The sequence below is a fragment of the Hesperophylax consimilis genome, chromosome 3, assembly GCF_061612785.1.
Source record: "Hesperophylax consimilis isolate HC1 chromosome 3, BYU_Hcon_1.0, whole genome shotgun sequence".
Taxonomy (NCBI): Eukaryota; Metazoa; Arthropoda; class Insecta; order Trichoptera; family Limnephilidae; genus Hesperophylax; species Hesperophylax consimilis.
This window is the reverse complement of record NC_142838.1, coordinates 21417517-21438519: the sequence shown is the minus strand read 5'-3', so window position 1 is coordinate 21438519 and position 21003 is coordinate 21417517.

Here is a 21003-nt window from a genome sequence, read left to right as displayed (position 1 = left end):
AATCCCCGTCATCAGGGTATTGTGTCACCTTAAGTATTCCTCGGGAGTCCACTATCTACCAATATATTTAAACACTTCTGGCACTAAAATTTTCAGCTATATAGGTCAACCACTTTTAAAGTAAACGAGTTAGAATTCAACTTAAAAATTTGGAATGCATTTTATAATATTAGACGTTGTCCTGCCACAGACCGCTTTCTATGTAGTTAAGTTAAAATTTGTGGTTGTATGTATTTTTGGATGAGAAATCTGAAAAAAAAAATTATCTCGACGATAACGCCATCTATTGGGTCCAAAACTATCCTATATTTCAACTGAAACCAACCACACACATTCACAAAATTTCATTGAAAGCGGTTCGGTAGTTTCGGGGATTAGTGTATACGAACACACCGACAAGTGATTTTTATATATTTAGATATTATATAGATGTTATATTATTTTCAACAAATACAAAAAAGGCAAAAAGATGTTTTTTTAAAAACAGCGCCATCTGGTGCTGGTGATGGATCGCTATTGTTTCTCCACCAACTGAGCTACAGCAACGCGTGGTACAACTAGAATTAAATAAAAAAAATAAACATACCAATTAAGTCTTCATATTAAAATTAAATACCTTATGTACACCACTTTTAATCAACAATAATCGACATGTCTCTTAACAAATGGTTTCTTCGTAATTAAAATGACGCCACAAAGTAAATTTGTAACTATTGAAGAAGTAATTAACTCTTTCATTATGATTATAAAGAGCACATGGAGACATGAGGTGAGACTCGCTTTGACTACGCGATGAAATAGTTTGTGATGGTTTTTTTTTACTTTAGCGGGAACATTTTTTCAGAAAAGTTGAATCTCTCCATAAATATTTCTAAATAGTGTTATTGTTTAGAAAGTCGACTTTTTTTAAAAATTTTGGGTAAGACATATAGCATACCCTATTGTATGTATTAGCACAACTGAATGATCTTACAAGTAAATATTTTCCTTTAGTTTTGTGTTTATGTCATTCTGCTAAGTAATTTCATAAGTAAATTCATTTCTCGTATCTTATTTTTCCAAGTAGTACGTTTAGTATTTTGTAAAGTTTTCCGAGAAACGAGTTATTTTCAAATACGAAAACTAAAAATAAATTACATAGAATTCAAGGTGTCCCCTTAGCAGTCTACGAGACTGGCCAAATTGAATGAATCCCGCTCATCCAAGCGTCTAAACTTTCATTGGCACTCAATTTCAGTTGTTCCGAGTTCGTCATCACTTGAGCAGATTTGTACGGCGCTGGAAGTTTGTTCGCACTTGCAAGACCCTTGCAACTTCGTGTTTCCCCATTATTGCTCTCCATTCCGCATTCATATCCCTGCTGCTAGCTGCAAGCTGCTAGGTTTTACCTGCCAGGAGTGTCTCTCAGAGGAAATGAGTAGTTGAGGTAACTGAAGACTATTTCAGTTGCTCTGTTATTTACTCTCAATGAATTTATTCCATTGATTACTGTTAGGTGCAAATCTAATACTTCTCATGCATTAATGAAGAACAATCACACTGCATTTAAATTATAAATATTGATGAAAGCCCATTTTTAAAATTACATAAATATTTTAGAAACGTAAATTGATACATCTAAAAGAGTAAAACCGATTAATCTGAAACATTGTTCATTGCAATACTACATTAAATATTAGAGATTGACATTTTTTCAAATTCCCGCTATCATTTTCCTATACTATAGACCACAAAATATTGGAAAAGGTCAAGGAAATTACAAGGAAAATTACTAAGGTAACATAATACTTTGATAACGGGGGTTTGCTCGACGTTCTAATTTTAATTATTTCTGATGAACGTATTACTAAATTCTCAAATGTTTCTAGAGGGATCCTTAAGGATGCAAGTTATTTATATTTAAAAAAATTAAACAGGATCTTATCATTAAAATATTTTACGTTAAACGGTTTGAAAATTATATAAAACGTTCTATATAATTAGCGATAAGCGCCAGATTTTATTTTTCTAGGCGATGAATTAGTAACTTCCTGGGGATCACTCTAGAAACATTCATGATATTAATTAAACGTTCATCAGAAATAACTTAAATAAACCCCACGGAAAGTTCGATTTTCCATGCCTGCTAGGGCAAAGTCGACCGTAGGTCCATCCATTGCGGCGGGCCGCGCGCTGAATATTGTTTTTACACAAGTTGATCACTTATGTCGTTGAGATTCCAACTTTATTTTAGATATTTGATGGGGGAAATTGACAAGGCCACGCATCGCATATTTTTGTGCACGGCTGCTTCACTTACGTCGTTAAGATTTTGCGTTAATTTTAGGATATTGTCTCGTCTTAACTTTTTTGTTTAAAGTTATTCGCTCCGAACTAAACTGCTGTGAACCCCTGCACCTCATTGACCTTAAAGTTAAAGACCGAATCGAGCAACAAGGCAAAATATATAATTCTGCATCAATAATTCCGGGACTAAATATCAGATGCAGACACCTATTCCTCGCTTTCACACATGTGAAAACAAATTCACCTCAAATATCCACATATATATTTTTTTATATTTTTATTCTAGATAAAAGAAAATTACATTTTTCACTTATTTAACTAGAAATAACGAATACATTACACATAAATATATTATAATAATTAAAATAGAATAACTTTGTTTGAATACCACTTTATTGTATATATTTATAACCAACCGGTTTCAGTTCAACCCGAACCTTCATCAGGGTTAATAAAAATATATATGTTTGTATGTATTACCCTGATGAAGTTATTTTATTTTAATTATTATAATTATGTATACCCACAAAGTGTTTGCTACAAGTGAAAAACATAAATATATTTCATCACGATATTATTCACTTTCATTGTTTTGTTGATTGAGCATAAAACTGAACAATTTTTTTTTAAATGTACCTTTACTTTTTTCATTTTTAATTTTGTCTGGGAGGTAATTATATATGTTGCTCCCCTCGTAACCAATGGATTGCTTGCCATAATGAGTATGTATGGTGTTTAAATGTATTTTATCGTGTTGCCGTGTAAAGTGTGTGTGTACTTGGGACGTTTTAATGAGTTCTGTATTTTTTTGTATGTATGAGTTTATTATTTATTTTGTAAATAAGGAGACATGTATTATAAGTATAAGAATAATTATAAGTTTACATCTGCGTAAGAGATACCTGATTGATATTTTCATGTAGCATACTATTATTATTTAGTAGCATCGCGTAGTAATGAGTATTTTAAATTTTTTTTTCGTATTGTTTTTTTTAAATTTTTTTATTAAAGAAAGACAAACATTCCCAGGTTACGAATAGCCTGACAATATTTGAAAATCTCCTACTACCACCACAATAAGCGGAAAATGTTGCTTGTGTTGTGGTGGAGGAGCAGCCGAGGAATTGAACACACTACGCCTGGGTGGGACCCAAACGCGACGTCAACTCAGCCACCAACCGGTCAACCGGTTCACTTGTATATTATGGATTATGAACTTACACGTTAAGTATAAGAATATAATAAATTGTGTTTTTTTATATTGTTTTATTTTATGACTATTTGATAATAATCTTCTTTGTAAAAATAATTGGGAAGTGCATTAATCCAAGGACCGTAAAGCTGAGCCAATGCACCTGCCAAAACTAGAGAAACTAACCGCCAGAACGAGGGAAAGATTTAAAATATCCAGAATCCAGAACGTGTTGCTGAAGCACCGCACATTGCACAATGGTTCAGGTAGTGCTAAGAGCTTTTAATGAAATGTGAATGGTCCGTTCCGCCTTCCGTCTAAAAATTCAATACGGAAACTGTTCCTAGAGCACACACTTGAAGAAAATTACACACTTACTATTTTAATGAATCATGCCTGCCAAGGAACCGAAGTGTGGAAAACATTTTGTGGCATTTTAAACACTTTTTTTTATATATTCATGGAAAAAACATCGTTTTCCAGTGTTTGAAAAAATAGACGTAACGTTAAATAGCGTAACGTTATTACTTGAAAGGGTTTTTTTAGTTTCTTTCCACAAACGATAAAACTGAAATGAATATTTGAACAACAATTTCCTAAAATAATACCTCTGTACAGTAAAAGATGCTCGTGTTTTGAATTTAAAATAATAATATACCTTTATTTGTGTAATAACTTGTGTGATTCCTACGCTTCTGAATAGCCATCTTTTAGTACATTTTTTTCATTTTGTGTTCTATTTATTTTGATCGCAATTTGCGGCTCACTGTTGATTTTGAATTTGTATTAACGGTGACTATAAATCAACAACTTTGGTATTACAAAAATCTACACGTAGACAGAATAAACAAAACGTGCGACCATTTTGGTATCTGCCTTAACTTTGGACAAATACAGAGGCCGAACAAAAATCCCTTACAATTCACACGATTAAAACTTTAACACCTGTGATTTATTTTTACCCTTTTTTTAGATTCAACACTTTTCCTTTGCTAACAGCTATCAAATCAATCTACCTTTTACTTGAATTTACCTACCAATGTTTATGTACATGTTTGGTAATTTGATGGCACTGAACCGCAAGGGTAAAATTTTGTTTGATTTTGCAACAGCTTTTCCTTCTAACTTTTAAATGCTCCTTTCATCCTGAAATCCTACTGCGCCAGTGAATTACAATTCCCATCCGTTTTGACGTTAACAACGTGTGAAGCATGGATGCGCCGGGACAAATAACACCATTGGTGCGTACTTAGGATAAAAATAACGAAAGGGGAAATTTTTAAAACTAACGTTTGCGTGTTTCGCGTCAAACCATGTTTCATACGCTTGGTTTTTATTAAACTGTTTGCGATATTACTTCCTGTTTTTATCGACTGAAAACAAATAAAGGCTTGCCTACCGAAAAAATGTACTTTTATCACAACAACGCAGGTAACGAAAAATAATGGAACCGAAAGGAATCAGCTTTGGATATTTAGGAAAATGTTATTTTAGGTTCATTTAATCAACTCCTGCATCCAATTCATTGAATGAGCTTTTTTTACCTACGCACGTTACGCAAATAAATGGTTCTGTGTGTATTTTTGATGGTGTGAGGGCCATACAGTTGAGTCGATTTCAATTTTAGACCTTATAATGCAATTATACATGGCCGTCATTGCTTCGGGATAAGAAAACTGTTTGCAACATCTTATTACAAAGCTTCTAGCATACTGATGTCAACTGCAATATACGGTCTGAAAACATAAGTTTGGGATCAAAGACTGACTACCCCTAGGTCCTTGATGGATTTTACTGGTGTTTAACACAATAATCAAACTTGATGGGGTTTCTCGAACGTCTAAATGACATAGCGAAACATTTCTTTGTATTAAAAAAATATTTTTTTCATCAACCTATGATCAAATCGAATCCAAATCGATTAGTAATTTGATACAATCTTGCCAGTCACATATCTTCATAGTAATTTGAGATCATCAGCAAAAAGCAGGCAAGTGGCATATTTGATGGAGAATGGACAAGACATAATGATTTTTTAATGTGTTTAAATTAGGTATATAATACAAAATATCAAATCATCAAAAATCAACAAACAATATTTGTTGTTTTTTTTAGGTACAGAAATTGTGGAGATATCTCTTGAAACAAGTTATATTATTTACGAAAATATATATGCAAGGATGTTTTTTAGCAATATCATTGTATGATCGAGACATTCTAGATATAGGATTAAAATAACCAGTGTTATTCGCAAAAAGACGGTCCAAAATATTTTAAGGTTTCTATTGAATTGGGCCTGGCGTTTAACTTGATTTGATGGACTATGTTACTATCTACTTTATTATTCACAATTTTGTAAAACATTAAGAGGTAATTTATGTTTCGTCTTTTAACTAGACTTTCTAATTTTGAATATGTAAATCTTTGTTCGTAACCGTCTAGTAGATGGTAGACACCTGATCGATAAGACAATATCCGTGTAAATTTTCTTTGGACAGATTCAAGTCTAGATACCTGTGTGATATAATGTGGATTCCAGACTGTTGACCTATACTCAAGAAGACTGCGGATTAACAAATTAAATATAATTATTAAGCCATTAGAATTCTTGAACAGTTTAGTTTATTTTATTTATTTATTTATTTAAGGAGAAAACACAGATACAGACAGTAATTAAAAGATAATTTTGTAAAACAATAACTTGAGAATTCGCCTGCATCCTAACTATTTCTCACTGATTGAAAGTTGATCTTATTTGATTTACTTACAATTTATTCAATGTGTTGGTTTAACGTTAGTTTGTTGCCGAATATAATTCCTAAATCTTTGATCGAATTAACTGTTTCCACATTGTGACCATATATGCTATATGAATATACGGTTATTTAATTTGAAACCCCATATTCAATATAATCCATCTATGTATGTATTATTTAATTTAGTTATTTGATTAAATATAATTGTAAAGCTGCTCATATTGACACAGGAATTCCCCATTGAGATGAATAGAGGAGGAAAAATATAAAATAAAATAAATGGATACAAAATTATAAGTAGAAGTGGCCCTAGGTTTGACCCCTGTGGTACTATAGAGAACTAATTCCCTAGACCCACGATGCTTACGTACTGTCTCCTATTCCTCAAATAGGTGGCAAAAAAATAGGAGAGGTTGTCGAAACTTATGCAGTTTTCGTAACAGTACGTCACGATCAACTAGGTGTGGGCACATTTGGTTAAATACCGATTTGAAATAGTCCGTAAATCTCTCAGAAACTTGTGGGGGACAATGTGTGATTTCATCAATCATCAATTTCATCGATCGGATCTCTTCGCGGATAATAATAAATAATCGGATTTATTATTAGTAGCTTTGTACTTCCTACAAAGAGATTCCTTACATTTATTTATATTTATAATACTTTTATCGAACCAGACTAGATAGCTAGCATTTGCCTTCCATAAATGTATCAAATACACTAAACAACACTGAATAAAAATATTCCACAGCTTCGTTGACCGATTTGAGGTTAAATTATTGAGGGGATAAATATATTTATTTTTTATTTTTTATTTTTTATTTATTACTTGTAAATTATTTAACATTATAAATGATAACAATATGCAGACTTACATATATAATTTTTTCGTTTTTTATCCTACTACTCCATAAGTTGACCTCCAGGAGCTCGTGTTTATGGGAGGAGTATTTACCTTTAGTTCTAATGATTTTTTAAACAATAATCAAAAACTTTTGATATAAATACAAACATAATATTAACATAGGTACACAAATTAGAAAAGTGTGCTTTTAAAGATAATTAAAATAATATATCTTCTTACAGATTAAGTAAGCGTGAGGAAATTAAGGGTACAATATATCAGGTAAACAAATTAGATAAATAGTTTTTAAAGACAATTAAATTAATATATATATATTTTTTTACAAATTGAGTAAGCGTAAAAAAATTAGGGGTACAATATATCAGTATCCAATTTTAGGGACTTAATTAACTTTTTGAATTGTTCATAATTCACAGTTTCGGTTACACTAATTTTATTTTTGGACAATAATATATTGTACCATCTTACACCTAAATACGAATAGTGGTGCTGAGACGTGGTCGTTCTAAGCATAGGAATGGCTATTAAGCCATTAGTTTTGAATCTATTGCTTATGCTATCTGAGGGGTGAATTTTATAAATAAAATATTCTTTAAAAATTTGATATAAGGCGACTCTCTCATACAATTCTGTGATAGATGGTACATTAAATTCCCGAAATATCTCTAAAGTAGGGGAGTCATATGGTTTCCTAAGGATGATTTTTATAATTATTCTTTGAATTGTAATTATGGGCTGTAAAGAAGCCTTAAAAGCCCCTCCCCACCCAATAATCCCGTATTGCAATATGGACTGAATTAATGCATAATAAACAATTTTGATAGTTTTCTTATGTAAAATATTTAATATATTATAGAAAATATAGATAAGTTATCTTATTCTTTCAACAGTGAGATTAATATGGTCATTCCATTTAACATTTTTATCTATTAAGATACTAAGATATTTTATACTAGATTTATGATTTAGTTTCGCGCAGTCCGTATTACATGTACCGTCATTTACACAATTTTTGGAATGAATTGTTATGTTAATTAGGTTATTTGGCACATTTTCTTGTAGAGTGAAAGGAATACAATATGTTTTTTCTGTGTTGAGTGATAATGAATTGCCATCGAACCAATTTTTTATAACCTTCATATCTTGATTGGCTGCATTGATAATTTCGTTCCTTGTCTTTTTTTCGATAATTATTGCAGTGTCGTCAGCAAAGGATATATGTTTACCATTAAGTGATAATTTAAACATATGGTTAACGTAAATTATAAATAAAATTGGTCCAATAACAGTCCCTTGGGAAATTCCAAATTCTAAAGTTTCATCCAAGCTTAGTGAGTTATTTAATTTTACTTTTTGGTTTCTTTGAGTTAGATAGCTTTGCAGCCAATACCTTACCTTACCAATAATACCGATATCATTTAATTTATTTATTAGTTTTGTATGGGAGATACTATCAAAAGCCTTACGTAAATCAATGAAAATGCCAAGGCATTTATTTTTTTTATCTAATGCACGGTATATAGTTGAAGTTAGTTCTGCAATGGCATCATGAGTGCCTAGTTTCTCTCTAAATCCAAATTGGCTACGACTAATTATTTTCAATATATATATATATATATATGAGTATATTGTGTATAACAAATTATAGGCCAGTGCAATTAACGCCAAAAAGGGGGTTGGGATCGTAATTATTCCGGTAGTCCCAATTTTTTTATATGTTTTATATACTGATCCCCTGAAGTAAAATCTGAGTTTCGGACCTTGGCGCACCTGTGCTAGCGCCGCCCTTTTGAAAAAACCGGCTGAAATCGCGCCAAAATCTAGTTTTTCCCAAATATCACATTTCCAATTCAAATTTCGGCTAAAGTAGCTTAAGAAGTATAATAGAACATAAAATTACCTACATTTTTGTGAAAAGAATTTTCTTCTCTAATAGGTACCGAGGTAGAAAGTCTTAAAGGTGCGTATATTTTTGAAAAAACAAAAAGTTTTTAGCGGGACTAAGTTTGGTTTTTCGTTAAACCTCGCTTCCAGTGGAATTTCATGAAAATTTTACTGATTCCAATTATGTAGAGCATAAAATTTCCAAAAAGATATGCAATTTATTTTTATATAGTTTTTTTACCGATATAAAGTATAAACAAATACGTAGGTACGCACAAAAATCTATCACGGTTTATTATCACGTTATTAGATTTTTGTTTGAATTTTTAAATACATACATTTACAAATTTACTAGAGGGCACATCGGTATGGTGGGGGATACCCCCCCCCCCCTCTTCAACTCCGATTCGTTTATCTGCATAACATTTGTGAGGGTATCGAGTCATTCTGTGGGATTGAGTCAGGAACGTCAGAGCAACATGTAGAGATGAGGCATACAAGAATTAAGAGGGATGAACAAGACGTTGAATTTACAAACTCTCATTGATTGATTTGCTAGCCATAAACCATTTCCTAAAACAAACATGATTATGTCTATTAGCAGTGGCACGATTGGGGATAGCAAAGTCACTTGTCACATGGCTGAAAAGATGGGGAAGTTTGGTATGTCTAAAGTTATCAACCAGAACTTTGGAAACCTTCACTTTAAACGTAATGATGCGATAGTTTCTCTTGCGGCGGTGACCAGCAGTGTCAAAAATCAGGGTGTGATTATGGCAATTAGATCCATTAATGCTATTACATCGTATGTGTATTGCCAAAAGGTCTGAAAGTGAACTAAGAATATTTCCAATATGAAATCTCTGCTGTCCTGTTGTCTTTTTTCTCAGAGGAAGGCATGCGCAAAGGAACGAAGTCTATATTTAACTCATCATTCAACCCTCTACCAAATAATACAGAACTGGGAAGCAGTAAAATACACGTATATGATGGAGGATATTTAATGCACAAAGTTGTATGGGGTCATGCTAGACCCTTTTCACTGATTTTCCAGCAATATGTCAGGTATGTACAAAATCATTATGGATCCAATGCAGTAGTGATCTTCGATTGATACCCAGATTCTATAGAAAAGAAAAGCACTAAAGGGATGGAAAGAGCACTGCGTGTTTGTTTTTTGAAAGCATGCACCCACAAGTGCCTCAGGAAAATTTTCTGGGAAATGAGAAGAACAGGTCTCGTTTTTATTTCCCTACTCAGAACCTCATTTGCACGATCCCACATAACGACAGTAAAAGCTGAAAAGGATGTTGAAATTATTTTAGTAACCACAGCAAACTCGTTGTTATCTCATCATGATGTAGTCATAATCGTTGGTCAGTACATTGACCTGCTGTTACTCCTCACAGCTTTATCACCTTCCAACGTATATTTCCAAAAAGTTGGTAAAGGTAAATCACCTTACGCGTTGTACTCGAACAAATGATTTAAACAGATTGAAATAGTTGAAAACATTTTATTCATTCATGCCATTAGTGGTTGCGATACAACTGGAGCTCCGTTCGGTCAAGGCAAACACAAATTTTGTAATATTTTTCTCAAGAACCACTCAGTGAATGAACTTGTTCGTGTATTTCAAGATCCAAAAACAAAGCCAGAAACAATCACTTTGGCTGCCGAAAAATTATTTGCACTTTTGTATGGCGGCAATGAGAAATCAAATTTGGAAAATTTAAGGTACATCATTTTTGTCTAAGGAGTAAAAAAGAACAAATTCAATTTTTTATCCAGGCTACCCCAACCACCAAAGATGAAGTACAGCGACACGCTTCAAGAACATACTTGCAAGTACAGACTCGGCTTGGTCACGATAAAGATCCAACTGAATGGGGGTGGAAAAAGGATGCTGTTGGGTTACTAACTCCAGTGTGGTAGGAAGCTGCACCTCAGGATTGCTGAACTTTATACCATGCCAATTTGGGTGATGAGACAGATGAAGAAGCTATTCCCGACCAGGAGTATGAAACTATAGTCAAGGGCTCGTACTTCTGTCTAAACTGATCTACCATTAATATTATTTTTTGTTATGCTTACAACTTAAGTAAAAAAGAAAAGAATGTCAATAAATGTTAATTTTACGAAAATACCAATTTTTCTCTTTTTTATAAACCTTATCATCTTAATTATATTAATAATCTTAAATTTATGTTGTGATTACGTTGATAAGCATGACAGACCTAGCTGCGAGTATAAATGTAGTGGCTTGGCCTATTTTAGTGGTCTTCCCATTGGGAATGTATGGCGACCGATATGCTGAAATAGGCCATCTACTATATTTATAGCTAGGTCTGACACAGGCATGACGATTGTTGTCAACGTATATGTTATTACAACAATAATTGTTAAAGAAAAATAAAATCAAGGAATGCCAAGTTTAAAACACTTTACATCTGTTTCAATTTTTGGCTAGTTATTGATATTTGGGAAAAACTAGATTTTGGCGCAATTTCGGCCAGTTTTTTTCAAAATGGCGGCGCGAGCACAGGTGCGCCAAAGTCGGAAACTCAGATTTTACATCATGGGACCAGTTTATAAAACATATAAAAACATTGGGACTACCGGAATAATTACGATCGCGAATCGCTAATTGCACTGGACTATTAGTATGTATATGTGCATTATAAGTAAGTTTGAATATGAGTTTATTTTTTAATAAGGGTAAACATGTACAAGTATATGTGTACTGTGTTTATTATAAAAAAGGTGTGTATGTGATTATATGGTATATTGTGTATAACAAGTATGTACATTTATGAGTATATTGTGTATTACAAGTAAGTATGTGTATTACAAGTGTGTATATATATATATATATTATGTATGTAAAAAGAAAGTATATATTTATATGTGTATTACAAATGAGTGTGTGTATGTGTATATTGTATATTATAAATAAGTATGTACGTGTGTGTTTTGTGATTTATAAGTAAGTATGTTTATGTGTATTTTATGTTTTACAAGTAATTATGTATATGTGTATATTTTGTAATACAAGTTTGGGGATCTGGTAAGGAGACAATGGAAGATGATAATGTTGTGTCAAAGCGTTTATTTTGAGTCAGTAGAATTGCGCAGTTGGGAGATGACTCTGGACCGATGAGGATGACACCAGGTGTAGGTGGCGATGACGACGCTGGAGTGGTCGGGGCAGTGTTCAGTGAGTCGGCTCACTGACATCAGTGAGACTGGACTCGTGGATGGGTTCAGCACTGGTGAAGACGTGGAGTCTTCCGGGTACTCAGTGTGATCAAGGTAGCCGAAGGTGCGATGGACCAGGTCGGCAGATGTACAAGAGATGCAGGCCGTCAACGATGCCGCGGGGTTTAGGCGCAGACCGGCGAAGGTGTCGCAGGGTCTAGGCGTTGGAGGCTAGGCGTGAGGGGCGCTGATGTGATCCCGAGGAGTCCATAATACTTTGTAGTCCGTGCAGAGCCGGGTGAAGGTGAGTAGGTCCTGTAGCGGCGTGGTGAAGCAACAACGGGGCAAGACGCGGGGGAACCGGCGGTCGGTGGTCGGCCGCTTCAGTATGCAGCAAGCAGTAGCAGCGCTCGCAGCATGGTCACTCGTAAAACTGCTAATTAATAACAGACTGAGTACTTCTCGACGCGCCTCATTATATAGCCACCCGGGTGCATTGAGAACATTTCAGACCTGTAGATAGGAAAGCCGAACGCTCGCATTGCATCTAGAGTTCTAGAGAGTTCCCGCTACAATGCGTTTTGCATTGGCGATCGTTCCAGAATATTATCGGCTCGGGGATAACGATTGTGGTCACTGGTCATAATGACTCCTCCGATTCGGCATACGAGTTGGTACAAGTAATAATCAGGGCCGGTCCGGAGCAGTCCGCTCCGGGCGCCAACTTGCCAAGACGCCAATTATTTTAAAACCTCTTTCTTTCAGTTAGATAACATCTTTTTAAGTGACCGAAAATTGAAAATAATGCATTTAAATATTTAGTTCGTTTGAAAAACGATAATTTGCTGTCTTTTCTTCACTCCGTTATTCTAGTTTATTTGCCATTACGGTTAGTAAAATTAAAAATTTTATGAAATCTAAAATGATTTATTACCGTTTCAACCGATTTATTGAGAAAGTAACTGTGACAATAGATTCTTTATTGTGTAGGATACTTTGAAATCTGTTTTCCCCATATGAAATGATAATGTTTTCTTAATTGTTTAGTAATGACGTGAATGCTATTTAAATGTGTTAAATTGCTTAGGTCTTGTGAACATTCTGAGAAGTGGAAAATTTTCCTTACACTATAAACTAATGTTATTTGATAAGCATTCGTTCGTTTATGGATTTATAATTTTTCAAGAAAATTTAATCTTAAACCCTTTATTTCTATATAATAATAATAATAATAAAATAATAAAAACATTTATTTGCCAATAGATAAATTTTACATATTTTTTAACATAAATTCTATTGACAAAAAGGTCACTGCTCAGATATGCATTCCGGATCTCTCCGGGAATGCAGCTGGTTTTCAGCAGTGTTTCCAATATAATAATAATAAATATATATATATATATATATTTAGGTATGATAATGAACAGTGAAATAATATTAACAATAAAAAATCAAATCAACACAAACAAATAACAATAAAAATAGAAATAGAAATAGTAGGTAACCAAAAGAGTGCAAATTAATAATATAGTAAACAAAAATTCAAAATAAACAATAATCGCAACCACGTGTACCTAAGTATCCCCTTCATTGTAACGATGGCAACCATTCGCGGAAAAGCTTTTTGAAGCGATGCAACGATGTCGATATTCGAATTGACAGTGGTACTTCGTTCAAAAGCTTTGACGAATAATAGTTATAACTCCACTCAAACACAGTAGTTTTATGTTTGGGGAGAACGAGTAAGTGGTTTCTTTGATATATGTAAGGATTGTTGTTGTCAAGCGGAACGTGATTATTCAATACGAGATGTTCTGCAAGTTTTGAAAAGGATCTAATATGATAATATAATAACTTGTTATTTGAACGTTATTGATTTAACCTATCCAACCGGGAGAGGCTGGTTTGGGCAGACCCTTTGACCTCTCTAGCGTAGGGATATATTCACATGTACGTCACTCCTAAACACACTGATTCCTACCCAGCCCCGATACTACACGGTCGTGTTACAACACTACGGGCTACAGCCCGCGACTTGTAACTGTAGCCCCTTTTGCTGTCCGCCACAATACAGTCCCGGTACTGGAGTACACCCCTGTCCTTTTATTTATAGTTTTGATTTTTACTTTGCGTCACATTATTATTCCCCTCGATTCACAATTCTTCCGGGGATTTACAGACTAATTTCAGTCTCTCCACAACCACAGACCGAGTGCCATTCTATTGAATCTTGCTTGAAGTGATCCTTTATGGTATTTAATTAGATTATTTGTTTTAAAACAGTTCCCGTACAAAGCACCAAGAAAGAAGAGTGCTTTCAATAGCCATCAAGCAGTGAGTTACGTCTTTGATTTACTGATATTATTCATAACTAGATACTGTTGTCGTGTCACTTCTCTGGAACGAGCGGCTCCTTCTCCGGGGCGTGATCATTGATGTGTCAGACTTTGGGCGTGGTGCGAGATGAGTGCAGCACGAGGTTGTTATTAAACTTAAGCCCCAGAACACTAACCTACTGCTGCTTTCAGACCTGATCTATTCTATTAGAATCTAAATTTGAAGTAACGAACCTAAAAAGCCTTGGATAGTGCATTGGTACGATTTAGCATTAAGGCGATACAACACTCTAACGAAGGGGGCTTGTTCGAGATAATAAGATTTTAAAAAACAGTACCTACCTTACCAAAAATGTATTTTATGTATAACGGTTTGAAAATATAATAAAACGTTTTTCAAGTATAACACCAGATTTATATGATAATATTACTAAAACCTGAAATGTTTCTAGAAGCTTCCCTGCGGATGAATGTTTTTTTATATTTAAGATTAATTAAAAAAGCACCTTATCGTTAAAATATTATATGTAAAACTTTATACTGCAAAACGATAAAATTAGCGATAAGCACAAGATTTTGTTTTTATTTTTCGATGAATTAGTAACTTCCCGAGGGATTCCTCTAGAAACATCTAAGATTTTAGTATTAACTTCATCAGAAATAATTCAAATAAACCCCACGGAAATATCCATTTTCTAGGCCCGTTAGGGTAAATTCGACCGTATGTCTATTCAATAATAATGGTCTGGACTCACCAGAACTTACCAATCTAATAAATCTTCATATTCCGTCAACCCGACAATCTGATTTATTTTATCTACCTTCTTGTAGAACAAACATTCGAAAAAATTCCCCAATTCCTCGTATATGTGCACAATATAATACAAAATTTTACAGCATTGACATTTTTGGTAATAACCTAAAGAAATATCGATATGAAGTAATGCGTACGATCGATTATTAATATGAGAGTATGGAATGTATCGGGAGCATCTCCTATCCTCTTCCTATTTTCCCCTTCCTCTCCCCTTCCTTTAACACCAAATTAATTTTAAGATACTAAACTTCATTTCTAATGCACTTTAACATAAGAAACTTCTGTGGCTTGACTTCAGTTAACTTGTATATTTATATCCATTGTATATTATATAAAAGCTGTTTGTTTCTTACAAAATAAATAAATACACAAGGGCTGCGCGTCGCATATTTGTGTGCATGACTTCTTCACTTACGTCGTTAAGATTCCGACTTCATTTTTGAGTATTGTCTCGTGCTGCCTGGCAGCCATCTTGTATGACATGCATTTATTTATTTATCTGATTTTTCACGCCTATCTGGGCTTTAACATGTTGGATATATCCTCACTGGGATCTCCCGTGCTGAGGATTTCATTTCCATATGGTTAAAATTTAGTAGTATGGATAGTATAAAGTAGTTATATAAATATTGAAAATAGTTTTTTTCTGAAATCATTATAAATATATTACAAGGTGTTATTGTTCAGTTGATTGGTTTAGGTTATAATGCTCGGATGATTTGTATTTTTGTATGGCGATGTTTAAGTGAAAAATAACGTGTTAGGACTGTTAGGATAATCAGCGCCTTGACAAACCGGCGCCCGGAGCGGTTTGCTCCATTGCACCCCCATAGGGCCAGCCCTGATCACAGAATAGATAATGTTCTATCGAAACACAAAACTTTCTTTTGTTCATATGAAGCAGATACTTTGTGACAATACAATTTAAAATAAAACAATAGCTCGGTTTTCTCTTCTTCAAGACATTATAGTACAGTATTATAATACCATGATGAAGCTACGGTTGTACCAAAACCTGGTTAACATAAAGTATAAAACATCAAAATGTTGTTTACAAAAAAATATTGTTTTATTTTAAACAATAATTTATAATGTTTTTAAATGCGTTCTTGATTCCACAGATAGATTTAAAAAGTTTTACATGCGTCATAACCGACGCCACAACCAGACGGAAGTCGGTTTTTTTATCAGTATTAGATATGGTTGGAACGTAAAATAGAATGTCACTGCTAATTTTGCTTCAGAATGCATTAGAGTAGTGTTTCCCAACCTTCTTTTTCAGTGGCCCTGTTATTTTTATATTTATCCTTTGCGACACATCAATGAGAGCGGGGGGCATAAACATTTGCTTATTATTTCACCGCGCCGCTACAGGTCACCGACGTACTCACTACTCCCGGCGATAACGAACCTTAAAGGAGAGGCTATGGATTATCGTGGACTCCGCGGGATTACATCAGCACCCTGGCCTTGGATATTATCCCTGGCCTGTGCATCTCACGCGCCTAGACCTATATCTTCCGCGCATCTGCCGACCAGGTCAATTATACCTTCGGCTATCCTGTTTATCTTCTTATGTCTATCCCGGCTATCCTTACTGGAGTACTCGGAAGACTCAGTGCTGAACACCTCCACGAGTCCGGTCTCCACCAACGCGGTGCCGAGCCACTGACTTTATCGCTTCAACCACTCCACCTGGTGTCCTCGTCATCGGTCCGGAGTCATCTCACAAATGCACTTACTCAAATAAATGATATGACTTCACAACCTACCATATTTCATTGTCTGCTTTCTTATTCCAATGTTAAAATAAACGATTTAACCCCTCCGACTTTTCGCGAACTTGAAGCTAAGATGTCTTTACCGAAATGTCAATTTCACGAAAACGTTGTGTTATTACCGCCTCACAATCAAAGCTCTATAAATGAAACATTACTGAACGGAGCCGAATAGTAAAAACTGTTTTAGAAAGGTTACAAAATAGGCTTTCAAATTGTTGTATCATAAATAAATATTAACATTTGTAAATATTTAAATTTAGAATGGAAACATGAAAAAATTGTAAAAATGACTCACCTGTAATGTTTTATGTAAAAACGATACTAAAATCACGGATAATGTAAAAAAAAACACTTATTTCATCGTACAAATGTACAATAAACAATTCTGTCACTTCACTTTTTGACCATTTCATACAAAATATATTTTTAAAAAAATAATTAAACTTGCGAGGCGGGTCGGCACGTCAAACGGCTTTCTTGGCGTCGTTTTACGATTTGGCGGGTAAAATTTGCTTCCACTGAGTAGGTCTTTTTACGGGTTTCTATGGATAACTTTGAATAGAGATGTGAAGCTTCATTCAATACGAATATTCTACTTTTTGTTTTAGGGATGTCACTAGAAGAATAACGGAGTTATGACGATTTTTGTGGAAACACACGCGTTGACGTGTAAACACGCTTATTGTACTTGACTGCTATCGTTATTTTATCGTGTATATCTGCTTACGTTGCTGACCGGTTAAATGCACGAAAGCGGTCTGGAGAGAAAACACTCCCATGTTCCGAACGTAACTATCGATATTTTAAAAAATACCTTAAAAAATTGAATTCTTAAGCATTCAAAAGGGAAACCACTCACATGTCCTGAATGCAACTATTTATGAGTTCACTGTCTCTAAAAATTACATACATGGAATTTAAAAAAAAATCATTGAGTAAGAAAGGAAAGTCGTCAACTTAATATCTTCAGAGAATTACGTTCTTGATAGCTATGGAAAGAAACCATGTCAATCCAAAGTTAAGCCATTTGAATGTACGCGTATTGGCATTTTGCTTGCGTGGCCCGGCGCCGGGTCGCGATCCGTAGTTTGGGAATCACTGCATTAGAGATACAGAATTATCAACAGCTCAAATAAGTTTCACTGGGTATTTCACCATCCCTTTGATACGTTATCCATATGATAACATATAAAAAAAGTCAAGTGCACCAAATATATTTGTGACATTATTCTACGCAAACTGTGTGGGTAGCGGGTACCAAACGCTCTCCGCAAAAACAGTGCATAGTGTATTGCAGTGTATTGGCCAGAAGTACTTACTCGCTATCATTCATAGCGGTTACTACAGGCGCAGCGGAAACAAGGCAGTCCCACCAGCCATATCTTCAAGTAAAATTTTACATTTTTTTAATTAATATGGACGCTCAGGCTCATATTTCACTGGCGAAGGACGCAGTCAACTTATTGACCAATATTATAATGGATCCTAACAATAAATTTACAAAAGAGCAGATCGCTAAAATAATACCTAAATCTAACGATATATTAGGAACCATCGCTCAAATGGCAGTAAAAATGGCAAACCTTGAGGGCGAGTTAACGGCTCTAAAAAGTTCAATTCAAAATGTGTGCTCCCCACAAGCCCAAACCCAAACCGTGTGCAAAATCCTCGCTGAAATGATAGAACAAAGCTACACAGATAAAAATCTAATTATTCATAACATTCCAGAGAATACTTCATCATCTCAGACTGAATCAATAAATAGTTATATAGCAGCATTTAAGAAAATTATCTCCGATATAGATGCCTCGACAACAAAGCTTGACATAAAAATCTACTGATTGGGTATTCGGAAAACTGACAAACCGAGAAGTATAAAAGTTGAATTTCCGGAAACTAAATGGCCGAAAATTCTACTGAAAAAGAAATACACTCCGAAAAATCATATCTGAATTTATCAAGACCAGTCTTTTCTACAACGTAAACATTTAAGAGAAGAACTAGGAAAAAATAAGTCTTCAGGTGAAATGGATATCACAATAAAATATATTAATAACAATCCTACAATCGTTTAAACGATCCCAAAAAACTAAACACCAAAATATCATTTTATTATCAAAACGTACGAGGACTTCGGACAAAATAACAGGACCTGCAATCAAACTTACCGACCTTGAACCACGACTCCCACGCTTTCACTGAGACTTGGCTTAATAAAAACATTGAAACTTCCGAATTGGGCATCTTTAATCACACAGTATATAGATAAGACAGAAGCGAAAGCATTAAAACAGAGGGGGAGGTGTATGGTTATCCATAAACAATAGACTCAAATCAAGAAAACTCAAGTGCATACATACACATCTTGAACAATTATTCATCATGGTGTCCACCAAAAGTGAAAAAAAATATCATTGGCTGTATCTACATTCCCCATCTTCCGACGCCCAATTATACAAGGACCACTACTTCGAAATCGAAATAATCAGAAGAAAATTTCTTGGCGCCACCATGATTATGACAGGAGACTACAATCTGCCAAATGTCATATGGGACATAGATAACAATAAAACTTCTACCACGGACAACATCAACCATGGTTCTTATGAGATAATCGAGATGTCAAATTTTCTAAATCTACGACAGTTAAACTATGTACTCAATATTAATTCTCGTCTTCTTGACCTAGTTTTTTCAATTTTTTTATTTGTTAAAGTATTCGCATCTATTGAATCTATCCTCCCAATAGACAAATATCACCCCCCTTTACTGATCGAATGCAACAGTTCAATTAAAAAAATAAATCCATCGGCATCAACAAAATTGAACTTCTTCAAAGCCGATTATAATCAAATCACTAATCTTTTATCTTCAACTGACTGGAACTTGGACTCAGACGAAAACATTAATGAAATGGTACATACATTTTACTCAATTCTAAATAAATCTATTGATTCGCTTGAGCCCGTTTCCAAAATGTATGTACGTAACTATCCAAAGTAGTTCAGTAACGATCTCAATAAGATAATCAGAGTCAAAAAAATAGCTCATAAAATTTACAAAACAACACGCGATCCTATTGATTACGCTTAATTTAACGAACTCAGAAAGTCTACCAAAAAATGTCCAAGCAATGTTATAAAAAGTGCATCGACAACTGTGAAGAATTGGCTCTTGCCAACCCCCATAACGTCTTTAAATTTTCAAAATTACTTAACAAAAATTACTCCGGTATTCCCTCCAACATGTAATTAGATAACAAAACGGCCGATAATTCCCAAGAAGTTGTTAATATGTTTGCTGAATTCTTCAGTAAAATCTATGCTTATACAAACAACTCACCAATGTTCGACGCAACAACACATAATAATAATAACATCGATTTCAATCAATGCATATTTGAAGAACGTGATATAAGAACCAAATTAAAATCCCTTGACCTTAACATATCAGCTGGTCCTGATAATATTCCACCAATCTTCTTATCGAAATGCTCATCAGTATTGACTTATCCTGTAACTCAACTTTTCAATTTGTCCATAAAAACTGGCATTTTTCCGAAAAAATGGAAAACAAGCTTTCTGTCCCCAATATTCAAGAAAGGTGATAAATCTGATATATCCAACTCTAGACCTATATGTATCCAGTCATCAATCCCGAAAATACTTGAATCTGCCCTGCTCTCTAAACTCTCGCCTAAAATCAATAAAATAATTTCACATCGACAACATGGCTTCATAGCAAAAAGATCTACTTTAAAAAACTTAATGATATATCAGAAATATATAACTAATTAACTTAAACTTATTCTATCTGTATCTTCAATATGTAAACAATAATGTAACCTAAAATAATGGATTGCTGTATGGGAACCCATATTAAACATTT